This window comes from Tamandua tetradactyla, chromosome 11 (assembly GCF_023851605.1).
Source record: "Tamandua tetradactyla isolate mTamTet1 chromosome 11, mTamTet1.pri, whole genome shotgun sequence".
NCBI classification, from domain to species: Eukaryota; Metazoa; Chordata; class Mammalia; order Pilosa; family Myrmecophagidae; genus Tamandua; species Tamandua tetradactyla.
The window spans coordinates 25,812,831-25,826,433 of NC_135337.1; the positions used below are offsets into that span (position 1 = coordinate 25,812,831).

Genomic DNA, 13,603 nt, shown 5'->3' on the forward strand with positions numbered 1-13,603 from the left:
GACAGGCTAGTATCGATGAAACCATTTAAAAGGTTGTTTTCAGTAGTTTAAATGGCCACCGATTAAGGTCTAGATTAAGGAAAAGAGGTGGGAAAGCAGACTCAGAGTCAATATTGTGCTTCTTAAGTAGAAAAGTCAGGTCTTGGTCATCTGGTTTATGAAACTGTTGAATATGGAGTACCTATCTAGCTTGGGAGTCTGATTAGGTGTTCCGAATGTTGATAGAACCATGAAAATGCAGGTAGAACAGATCTGAGGGAAATGGTGTTTGATTTTGGTTTCATTTGGATTTGCTAATCTGTTCAACTCTGGAAATAGGAGACTGGAACTCAGAAAACAGAAATGATTGAAAATAGGTATGAGAATCATTGTATGTCATTTATCTATCTTTTTACTGCCATATCCTACAGCCTAGAACAATGGCTATTCAGTGATTGAATTAATGAATGGAAGCTCTTATAGCTTATCACTTAGATAATGACTTCTTAAAGTATGATAAAATAATATACGTGACATCTCTCGTGGAAATCAAGAAGCATTCCACCTACCATATTTTGAAAAGAAAAAAAAAAATCAGCCTTCATTACTGCTCTTTTTCAGACAATAAAGATCTCTAGAAGAATATGGCATTAAGCACAGTTTTATTCCATGGTGATGTACCCTCCCTCTTTTACTAATGTATATGGTTCCTTATTCTACCATTTTGTTTTATAATGTTCAAAAAATGTAACATGTATTGGTTGGCCCAGTGATAAGAATGACACTTTGTAATATTCCCTGTACACTGACTTATTTTTACCTGTAATTTGGTTAAGAAGCATTCTCTGGTACCTAGCAATAATAATACTGCAAATGTTTTCTTAAAAATTGTCCTTGTTCTCAGAAAGATTTTTACCTAGCTGAGATACACATTGTTTTTCTATTATAAAATATAGTGCTCAGAGGGAGTATGCAATGGTGGAATCTAATGCAAATATCAGAATTTCTGCAAAATAGTCATCCAAAATAATAGAATCCTTGCACAGGTTTTCTTTAGAATTATTTTAAAGGGTGAAGGAAATGAGGAGGGGAGGTCAAACTGATAACAATGTTGAAAGTGATTTGGAAGCAACATCACATCACTTACAGCTGCCTTAGACATCCATTTGAAGCACAACATGATATTTCTGTAATTATTTTACTTCCCTTTAATAACTCCATAGAAGTAAGTTTGTTTCCCCAGTGAATAGCTCTTTTCAAAGCCTTGCCTTATCTTTATTTTCCAGGTTTCACTAGTGGCGATATCATATGCATTCTTAGAGGGAGACAGTGGATAAATCAGCGGCTTTCCATCAAATCAAAGATTACATACAAGAAGTAGAACAGTGGCATGTAACAAGTTTTGTTGGGGAAAGAAGTTAGAAAATGTGAAAATAACATAGTTATTCAGGAAACAAGAATTTTTAAAAATAGCCAGTTTTATTCACTATATAGTGAGCATTACAGATGTCCTTTGGTTTATTGACCATAGCCTATTCTATTTATCTTTTAAATACTAGTTTGGTTATGATATAACAAAGGTATATTCTGAAACCTAATATTCTTGTGACACATTCAACTGCATTAAACTGCTACGAATGCAAAATCAAAATGCAAGATTTTAATTATAATGCAATGATAAAGACTGTATTATTGGCCTCAGTAAGATGTATTTTGTATTGCAGACTGTGATTACTATTGTTAATTACTTTGCATTTGTACTTTTGGTTTCAAGAATGCTGTAAAAACGACAACATGCCTGTTTCAGGTGTTTTCCAGTAAATTAGACATTGACCTGCATAAATGTAAGGTCTTATTGAGCTGGTTGGAAAATCACATTTAATATCTATCTGCAAAATATGGTAGCTACCCAATTCAAATGTAATGTGTACATGTAATTTATTAGATTTCGCAATTATGCTGACATTGCTGGAGGGGAAAACTAGAACCAACTTTACATCAGTTGAGGGATCCTGCCCAAGCTGTATATGGATTATGCTGTCTAATACCAACCTTCCATTACATGGTAGCCATAATCATAATATTTGTGATTTTGAAGCTCTTTAAAGTGTTTCCAAAGCACTTTTATTTACTTAACCATTTGTTCCTGATCAAGTGTGTGAATGTATCCAGCATATTATGCAGTATGTGTTTATAAATGTCCAATGACTTTCTAATCCCTCTGCAAAGTGTGCTGACAGGTCACTTGGCTTAATATGGGCTAGTGTTTTCCCCTATATTTGCACACTGCTGCCAACTGAACTTCTAAATCACCAGTATCACTCATTACTCCCATACTTTAAAATCTACAATTATCCTTCCCAAATGCCTCAATTTAACTTTGAAACCTTTCTCATTTGCCCCCTATTCGTACTCAAGGGATCTTACTTACCATTTTTTTTTCATTCTGTAATTATTGAGTATACGAGATTCTGTATTAGGTTATTCAGGATATACAAAAATATATTTGCATTGTTCCTGTCTACAGAAGCTTGCAGTCTAATAGAGGGAGGAAAATGCACATGGCAATGTCATTAAGTAAAGTATGACTAAAGGAGGAACAGATACATTGCTAATTGCTATTGTAACACACAGAGTGGAGAGATTACTTCCATCTGGAAGGATCAGACAAGGTTTTATGGAGGCAGCAGATTATAAGAATGAGGACTGGGTAAGAATTAAAAAAAATACAGATGCGAGAAAGCTCATTTCAGTCAGAGTGAACAAACTGGATAAATGCATCTAATAGTTCATTTGGCTAGATCATAGGGTATGCAGTGAGAAATAGTAGAGTAAGAGTGGAAAACATTGCTGTTAATTCGTGAAATGTTTTAGTGTTAGTCTAAGGTTTCTGAATTGTATTACAGTATGGGTAGGTACTAGAAATCTAAAGGGGCATGTGTATTAATTATGCTCCTCTCACACACATAGGAAGCATGTATTACGTATTAAATATTCTCGTCCTTTTGGGCCCCTGGTCTTCTACTATTGCATTGTGTAGGAAATATAATATATATTTTCTAAACTATATTGAAAATAAGGATAATTTATTCATATTTTAATCCAAAGGACCCAGCAAAGTGTATTCACTGAATGAACGAAGAGACGGTTAACTGTTTGGATGAAAATAATGAAATGACTTCTTCATCTTAATAACCCTACAGAAAATTCACGCTAAGAACAAAAACATTTGAAAGTGGTGTTGATATGAAGTGTTATGTGAAGGCCAGCCAGAACTCCCTCTGTTGAGGGAAATATCACATACTGGACACTTCCTCTGTCATTGAGAAATCAATCCTAACTAGTTTCCCTGCTTCTATTCTCACTTTCTTATAATTTCACCAGAATCTACTTTATAAAAGTAAATTAGATCATTTCACTCCCTTGTTCAAAGTCCCCCAGTAGTTTCCCACTTTATTTAGAACACAATCCTTACCATAGTTCAAAGAGCCTTCTATGAGCTGCTCTGCCTTGTTCTCAGGCTTCATCTCCTCCATCTTGCCTTTTTTCCTCCACCCACAGAGTCCTTCCTTCTACTCCTCAAATGCATCAACATCACCTCCTCCTCAAAGCTTCTGCAACTGTGAATGATCTGCCTCCAAATATCACATAGCTGGGTCATTCTTAGCCTTCATGTCTCAGCTCTGATGTCATCTCCTCAAAGAGACGGTCTCTGACTCCCTATACCCACCTACAGTAAAGCATTCCTCCCTCCTTCTTCTCACCCCCCCACACCTTATTATACTCCCCTTCACATAATCCCTTTCTTTAGCCATTTTTGCCATTCTCAAATTCACTTACTTATATGCATTTTATTTTCTATCTTATGCTAAGTGAAATATACACCCCATAAGGACAAGTACCTTATTTACTACAGTGCCTACAGCAGGATTCAGTGCACATTAGGCAATAATTATTTGTTAATTGAATGAATGAGTTGCGGTCTTCAGCCTTAAAATTTTCCCATGCAGTCATTGCTAAACTTATTAAAAGAATAGCCAGTATGCGTTACTTCTCCATCTTTGCCAGGTCCTCTCTCCTTAACCTCTTTTACTTTGATTTTTGCCTTCACTGTTTAACCATCACATCTTTTTGCATCTCACTGGCCTCCAGATTACCAAATCCAGTTATCTTCCTTAGATTTATCTTGTACTTGACCCTTCTTGAAATTGTCTCTTCACTTGACTTTTGTGGCTCAGAAATGTCTTGATTCTCCTGTAACTCTGATGATTTCTGACTTTAACTCAAGTTGCTTTTGCTGTGACAGTAAGGACTCTATTTCCACCTGCATTTGTATTCTTTCTTTGGGAATCTTAACCATCCTTATGACTGTGTCTAAACCTAAGATTCAGAGCCCTTGTCAAACTGTAGGCACATCTCCAAATGCCCCTGAACACCTCCAGGCTTTCTGAGTCAATAATCTGAAGCTAGTGTGTAGTTAGGTTCAAATCCTACGGGTGTGACCTAGGCAACTTACTCAGCCTCAGTTTCCGCAGGTGTAAAATTGAGATAATAACTATTCTGTGAAGATCTAAAGAGACAATATATACAGTGACTAGCTCAGAACCAGCCACATGGGAAGCACTCAATAAATGCTTGCCATTGTTATCACTGTGAACTTTGAATTGAATTTAACCTTTTCTAATACCAAATATATTTTATACTACATACTAACATAAATGTGTACCCTATAAAAATCTGTACTTTTGAATCATGCATTACTTTTGTACTAAAATTGTTTAATGAAATTCTACTGTGTTTTAAATTTGCATTGAAGTGTCTACTGCCGATTGACAAGGAAGAAAAAAGTCCTAAGATGGATATCAAAAAATAACATTAATGAGCTTCTAAAGCTAAAATTACAGGAACTTATGAAATTGGTTAAACATAAAAACCATTAAACTGTTTACTGAAGCTTCACAGATATACTGCAGCTAATGAGCATTTCTGCTATTTAAATAAGCCCAAATTGAACACACATTACATGGATACATAATTAGTCATGGCAAACACACATAGGCTTACTTTTAAAGCTCTATTTAGGGAATCTTTTCCATTTGATTTATTTTGTTAATTAAAATATTTTTCAGTATTCACTTATATTTTAACAATATTGTTTTTGCAAGTAGTGTAATTTACTACTGGCTTTTTGTTTGTTTTTCTTTATGCTTTAAATGCAGCAAATGGGAATTTTATATTAATCCTTTTCTTAACCCTTTCTAGAATTGTTTATATCACTCAATGACATCATTTAGCATTTTAAAAGCTTCTTTCACTGAAAAGTGTATATAAAATATTTCAGTAGCCGTTCTACTCTTTTCACTCTCATAATATTAAGAAGTATTAAGCACTCGAATATGCATAGAATTATTATGATTATGGTCCAAATCAGATTAAAGGATGATCTGTTCCTTCAAGGAGTTTGTAGTTGTTAAGTAGATGGTATCATTGAATATAAATAAGCAAATCAAAGTACGGCATTTCAGAACCCAACAGAGAATTTGAAACCAATCCCCATATATTTACTTCAAGGACACTGACCTCTTTGAGAAGATAGCTTCCAGAGAAAATGAAATCAAATCTTCAAGGAGTTTAGAGCCTTAAGTAGATGAAATTATTGCAGAAAAACAAGCAAATCAAGGTGAAGTGCTTGGACAATTTTGAATATGAATTTATCAGTTGGCCATTTTAGAAAATGGGAATGAAACTCTCAGTAGAATGCAGGTAAAACAAAAGGTTTGCTACAGACTATTATTGACATCTGTATTTTCTGTTTAACTTGGGGGAGAATCAGATCTGTCATTTACCGTTGCCTGAATTCTACAAGCATATCCAAACTAGGAATTATCTAACCTTGGCTTCAGGGGAAGCGAATAGCTAAGTCAAACTGACCAAACGCCTATTCTACCATAGTCACTGTGTTTCTTCTAGAAGCTTGCATTTTTAAAACTAAATAAATAAATAAAAGGGGAATATTTGGGTTTTCTATCTAAAGGACAGTCAAAACTATAAGGAAAATAATCAATTAATGTAGGATAATATGAATGCTAAATAAATGGAACAGTTAGTACATTTTTAGGTCCCAGACACATTTATTGGTTTCCTCTTATGTGCCAATTCTTGTGGCTAGATGCTGGGGAAGTTACTGATTCAGATATGGTCCTTGAACTCTAAGAGTAATCAAGGCAAAACAAATAACTGAAATAAAGTCACAAAGTTACTAATTTAGATATTTATACAAGGTATGGGAGGAATATGAAGGAATGAGTTGCAGTTTTAACAGAAAAGGATAAGAAAAGGTTCAGCTGGAAGACATAACCTAAAGGCTGAATGTGTAAATTTGGTCTTAGTGGTTGTGTTAGTTTGCAAATGCTGGAATGTGATATACCAGAAATGGAACAGCTTTTAAAAAGGGGAATTTAATAAGATGCAAGTTTACAGTTCTAAGGACGTGAAAGTGTCCAAACTAAGGCATCTAGGGAAAAATACCTTAGCACAAATGAAGGCTGATGGGTCAGGAGCATCTCTGTCAGCTGGGTAGTCAACGTGGCTGGCATCTGCTGGTCCCTTGCTCCTGGGCTCCATTGCTTTCAGCCTCTGTTCCTATGGGGGTTCCTTACTTTGCTTCTTAGAGGCTAGCTTTCATCTCTTGGCTTCCCTTGACTCTCTCTAAGTTCTGGCTTGCTTAGCATCTCAGAGTGATGTCTCCTGGGCTCCAGTCATTTCCAAACATCCCTGTGTCTGTTCTCCAAGTGTCAGCATCTGTGTCAGCTCTGCTCTGAAGTTTTTGTACACTCTGTCATTTCTGGCCCTGTCCAGAATGTTTCCTCTTTTAGAGGATTCTGGTAAACTAAAGACCTACCTGGAATGGGTGGAGTCACATCTCCGTCTAATCAAAGGTCACACCCACAACTGGGCTGTCACACCTCTGTGGGAAAAATCTAATCAAAAGATTCCAACCTACAGTATTGAATCAAATTAAAGAAATGACTGTCCCCACAAGATTGAATCAGGATTAAAACGTGGCTTTTTGGGGGTGCATAATATTTTCAAGCTAGCACAGTGGGCAAGACTAGAATTCTTTTCTGTTCTTTCAAATCCCACCTACTTCATTTCAGCTACTCTCATGATCCCCAGTGGTGAAGCTTTGACAGACTGCTCTTAAGACATTTATCCTGCCTCTCAAAAAATTTCGAAGGCAAGGACTTGCATTTAAGATGATAAGTGCCTATCTTTGAAGATTGAATGAAATATTTAAAGGAAATATCCAGCATCATGCCTGCCACTTACAAGGGATCAATAAGCTCTGCTTGCATTTCTTTACAGTCTTCATTAAATGAGGATGATATGAATAGAATGAATTGTCAGAATGTGGTTACTGTCTGTATGTTGAGATAACTGAAGAGAGAATCAAAGAATAGTGCCAACATTGTAAGACTCTATTTCTGGCTAGTAGCAGCAAAGAATATTGCAGATGGTTTAACAGAAATGTGGTGTCATCTAAGTTGAAATAAAGGACTTGTATGAGGAGGAAGTGGTCATCAGTTGAATGCTACTGAGAAATGAAGGAAGGCAGTACCACTACTATAGTGAGGTGAGTGAGGCGCCTCCCTCCACTTCCGTGACCCTGAGAGTGCGGTCCTCCTTACATTTTGTTCTTTTGGTTCTTCACTCACCTCACCTTACTCCTGGCCCTGAAGCAAGGTGACCACTGAGAAAAGATACTGGATTTGGCAACCTGGAGCTAATTAATCATACTATTGAAAATGAGTTTCAGTGAAGCTTGGGGAGGCAAAGGCAGTTCTGGAATGGTTTAAAGATGGGAGGTATTATATGTATTTGAATGCATATGGAGAACATCTAACGTGGAAAGGGTTTGAATGCTAATGGGAACATCTAACAATAGAGGAGAGAGGGTTTAACCCAGAGAACAAAATCCCTACAAGGTAGGAAGAGATCTCTCTGGCCCTTGTGGAGGCACTGCCCTTTAGTAGGAGGAGGGGTCATTCTTTACTGTTAATTAGAAGAAAAAGAGAATTTGTACAGAGTCATCAGATTTGTAGTTTGGGTGATTGGAAGACAGAAGATTTTCCATGTCATGGTTTCCATACACTTTATGAAAGATAAGGCAAGGATTTCTCCTGCCAGTGAGTACAAAAAAATGAAGTCAGGTCAGTCAAAAGACTGAGGTGGATATGAATAGTGGTTACAACAAGTGGGAGAAGTGGCCAAGCATGCTTATTAATAATGTTATGAAATTGCCAGGAAATGTTGAGGACCTAGCTGGAAGGCTTAGAGGAAGCTTCGTGAGCTGGGTCTTGGATGTGACAATATGGAAGGGGTATTAGAGCTTCCACACTGGAATCTCTGGCAGACCATCCTACAAGTAAGAGGTCAATGCAGAATTTGTGATCGTTTTCTTAGAGGTGAAATTGAAAGCACAAGATGACTGCTTTCTGGCAGGGATTGTGTGGCAGGCTGAGTATTTTGTAGCTGGAAAGAGGAGGATTAGGAGGTGAGCTGAGGCTGGAGCCTGAGGAAGGACAGTTCAGAGATAAGGTAGGTGAGCCCAGATAGAGCAGCTTTCTGCAGATCAAAGAAAGATACATTCAAAATTAAAGCTGATTCAACTATTGAAAGAAAGGCACAAGGAAAGAGGACTGAGGGATCACAAAATTTGGTGACCATAGTGACAAAATTTTCTTTAAAGAGATAGACTATAAAGCATAATTGGGTGGCGAAAAAGTAGCCCAATCAGTGTAAATTAATCTAAGAAATCAGGTAAAGGAAGATGTATAATGGCAAGGGGAAAGGAGAACCATGCTAAAACCAAAGTTTATCAAAATAGGTGATTAAAGGAGAAATAGAATACTATAAAAAAATCTATTTTAAAGAGAACTAGAGATGGTAATTGGGGTCCTGGAGGAACCAGAGGCACGAAAGCAAGAGTACCATTTGAGAGGTTTGCGGAAGGCAATGATTGATCTTCATTTTCATCACCATTGTTTTGAGGGATAGCATATTGATTAAAATACATGAAGGCAGAAGGGAGATGTGGAGATGAAGCTTATGCCATCGGACTTGGTATTCCTAGTTGAAGGCACTCTCCATTTCTGTCCCTTCCTTTAAACAGGTTACTCTATTTAAATAGAAATGTGATATCCTGGCCCTGTAATTAGAATTTATCTGATCTTACTGAAATTTTGCTTTCAGCTCTGAATATTGCATTAGCTCTTCAACTCACCTTTTTGTTTCATTGTGCTTTGGTTCTAGTAAGTAATAAGTTATATAAAATTCAATAGGCTAAAAAAATTCAAGCACTTACATGAATTTGTCTATGTTTTCAAGTAGCATTTTATAATAAATATTGAAATTTTTTATTCCCCTCATTGTTTTATAAAACAGCAAACTCACCAAAGAATAGTAATAATCTTTCTACATAATGATTTCTATTGTATTGTTTCATTGTTTAGGAGAATTAATTTATATTTATGTACTAAAATATAACATTCTTGACATCTTTTTATAAATACTAAGAAATATACTTGTCATATGTTGTGGGTTTCTCTTCTACATATATGACAGCACAGCTACATCAGTTTAATTGACCTTGGCAATCTGCATCTGCTAGTGATGTGTCCCTGAGGGACAGTTTCTGCAATTTTAAGCTGCGGCTTATTGAAGAACTTATGTGTCACAATACAATTAAGTCTATATAAAAAAATCATTTCATGCATATCATTAAATTGACTAAAAGTTCCTATTTCAAAACATTTCTTGTTATAAAGCCACTGCAGAGTGTCTTTGTTTTTTTCAATAAGCTCATTTGAACATAGTAGTAATTAAAGCAGAAAATTAACATAAATCTTGAATGTTTTGTATGAATTAAGGATGTTTTAGTTCTTTTTAAAGACTGTATAAAATCCCAGACACCATATCATCTCACACATTTCTCTCCCATTTGCAGAATAATGTAGACTGTGAATAAGCATGTTTTCGGATTCTCTTTCAAGTTCTTTTTCTGTTCAACTGTGGAGCTACTGGGACATACGCTTCAGTTTTGATCACGATGTAGTCTCATAGAAATCTGTAAGAAAACTGGGCATGATCATAAGAGAAAATCCCTTCTCCCCTATTTATTTTATAAGCAAGCAAGAAAAAAATACAATCCTTCTATTAATATTCATTTAACACTTCATAGGAGATGGCAAGCAGTTATTTGGTTTGCAAATGTAAATATACATTTTTCACTCACTTACACTTTTCACTCCTTCCAAGCTGGAAAAAGAACAGATTTGCCTCTGAGATTTATTTTCATTGTATTCTAAGTTAAAAACATTGGCAGCATTGTGAGAAGTTTATAGATGGACAGTTACATAAGTTGATAAGGAGAGTGAAAGTCTTCTTCATGAGAGGCAGTAAAAGGAAATGAACCATTTGATGACAAGTTATGAATAAAGTGGTCATGGATGTTTGTCACTGACATACCTTGATTTGAGTTCTTAGTTAAATACTTTGGAGCTTAAATGTATGGCTAAATTGTAACATAACTACTCAAAAGGGGTCAGGGAAAATATATAGAGCATGCTATTTGGACCCATAATTGGATTCAGAAAAATTTCATCAAGTTTATGAATGCTATATATTACACAGGCTTAAATAAAATTTGCAGGGAAATGATCCTAACCATTTGCTGTTCAAGTTGTGATGAACCATCTTTCCTTGACTTGGCACCACCATGGTACAGAACATTTCCTGACCTACTGTCGCATGTTTCGTATAAGTTGTCTATGTTCCACTTTTTCATTGATTTTTATAGATATTGAAAATCAAAATATTAGCTATTAAAATCGACACATTTGTCTCTAATTTTGTTGGTGTAACTTTTCCATCGCGTGTTAATAACATTATCTGCTACTATCGATTTCTGGAAAGAAACAATGACTATATTACAGTTGAGGGCCTCCAAAAAGAGCAGTGGGAAAATTCAGTAAATAATTTTTAAAAGAAGGCTGAGATAATACTCACTATGAAAGAAAGAGCTTATGCTATTTTAGACTACAGTATCAAGCAGTTGTTTAGTTATTAGTAAGTTTAGCTGGGTATTACCAATGATAAAATAATTAAAAGTTTTAATATTCAGGTTCAGGTCCTCAAAGGACAAAATGAATCAAACATGAATGAAAGAGAACTTATTTTTAAAGTGTACATGAGTATGTATTGTTTAGGGAGGTGCAACAGCACATTATGTGTAGAATGGAAATCCTATGAAAATGCTTTTAAATTCACATATAAATGCTCATTGGGGTGACATATGATGATAGTGCTAAACATATTAAGAAATGCAGAATCTATATATTAAGCTTACAGCAGCTTCTCTTAAGTCTTTATTTGCTGATGAAGCTCTATTTTTTATTTCATTTTATTTTATTTTGCACGGGCCGGCTCCAGGAATCGAACCCAGGTCTCCAGCATGGCAGGCAAGAATTCTGCCGCTTAGCCACTGTTGCACTGCCCTGGAGCTCTATTTTTAAAGTGAATCATATTCTGTACATTTTCACATCTAGTAAGAAATTATAAAGCATAATCCTTGAGAATAATTTAATTTAGCAAGCATTTATTCAGCACCTAGCACATGTAATGTGCTCTATGCAGGGTAGACTCAGCCCTTGTGAGTCCTGAAGTTTATATAATTTGGGGACTCTTTTAAGAAAAAAAATATTATAAATTCAAAATTAGGCACAAGACCTTGAAAGTGGCTCATGCAAGTGAAGAACCCTGAAGCTCAAACTTCAATAACTTCGCAGCATATGTCTTTAACTCTAAAGATAACTGAGGAATGATCTCTACCATACTCAAGCTTAAAGTAAAATCTGTGCTTCACTCTCAGGGATAGGGCTCTTAAAAAAGGACATAAATGTAGAAAAGGGTTTGATCTTCTAGTGAAATAATTTTGAATCCTTTCTCATTTAAAAATCATGTTTATTCCAAGTCTCTGTATGGGTCAAAGTTAGATCAAAGTTTTGAACAAATAAGGACATTTTACATAAGAAAATTATTTTTTTACCTCTTACCTGTATACATGTAACTCATTATATAAATCATTCAATGATGGTATGTTACAGTTGCCATTTTTAAACTTTGAATTGACGAGTCATGCTCACTATTGACTTTCTTGCAACTCAAGTAACTGTCAACAGATGGTAGTGATGATCTGTTATGCGATGGGGAACAAAGGATAAAGGGCTCTTTTCATGTGACCTTTAAAGACATGAGAAAAACCTTCTTGAAATGCCATTCTGCACTGAAAATAATTGCATGAATATTTAATTTTATTCTCTATAAAAGGTGAAATAACATAACAAATACCAAGGGCAGCAAATTCGTAGATGAAAACCTGAGTATGATAACAGTGATCCACCTACTTCATTCATTCATTCATCCATCGAATCGAGATGTCTCCTACACAGCAAGCCCTGAGCTGACCTCTGTAGCACAGTGGCTGTCAGCATGGACGTAAACCCTTTCTCCTGGAAGCGACCATCTTGTGAGGCAAACACGATAAATCGTAGTCCCTTAATAGTTTTCTACAATTCTGTTATTCTTTAAGGGAAAAGTTAAAAATAGATACCAAGATTTATTGTGTTTTCTCTTCTTGTTTAAATGGTTTCAGACACCAGAGTAGCAGGTTTTATTATTGAATTATTTTACATTCTACTTGATTCTTTAATCTATTCAAAAACTGGCTTTTCTGTTCCAGGATCTCTCTAAACTTTTTTCCTTTAGTTTAAGTTGTCCCTGTTTTTTGTTTATTTTTTATTTTTTTAGTTGGAATCATGAATAGTTCCCTCAGTCTGTCCTGAGATGCTATATTTAAAAATTGTGATGTGAGTGAGTACCTGGAGAGGCCCCTGGGCCATGATCCTGTCCTAAACACTGGTTCACTTGGCTTCATCAGAAGGTGCCATATACATGTGTTCATTTCGTGTCTTGATCAACCTTATCTGTAATCTGCATTCGTTTATCTCTCTCAAATCTCAGGATAATATGTCTGGTTACAGATTCCTGTAGATATGTTTCTTAAAGGAATACAACCTCTTCCTGTTCCATGACACTTTTAGAACCACTGAAACTCAGAATATTTTGCAAACAACTATAATATTATTTTTCAGAGCAATTTTCACAAAGTGCTGATGGTAAAGTTTGCATTAGTTATTTACAAAACAAAACATAAATTGCTACCTAAATATAAATTCACTCTAATCCTGGGTCCATTAAAATGCTTAACAGTAAATGCAGACAATTTGGTGAAAATGCAGATTTCATCTTGTTTTGCTTTATAACAACTTGGGAAAGGAAAAGATTGACCATCAGCCCAAATCCCTGATAACCTACACCTGTGACACACAAGGAAAACTTAGGAAGAAGAGCAGGAAATAATTGTATGGATAAATAAAGTTTTAGAAAATGTATTTTCTGTGCATTTAAAGGCATATACTTTCCGTCTCGATAGATCCATACCTCTTTGACAGCAATACCAGACCTGAAGCTCTGGTCAAATCAGTGATCTAGCTTTAACTCATAC

At 35.5% G+C, this 13,603-nt stretch overlaps 1 protein-coding gene across 1 annotated transcript in view; it reads left to right on the top strand.

Annotated features, from left to right (window-relative positions):
* The window catches only part of DPYD (dihydropyrimidine dehydrogenase), a 961,456-nt gene that overhangs the window by 449,704 nt on the left and 498,149 nt on the right, over positions 1-13,603 (top strand).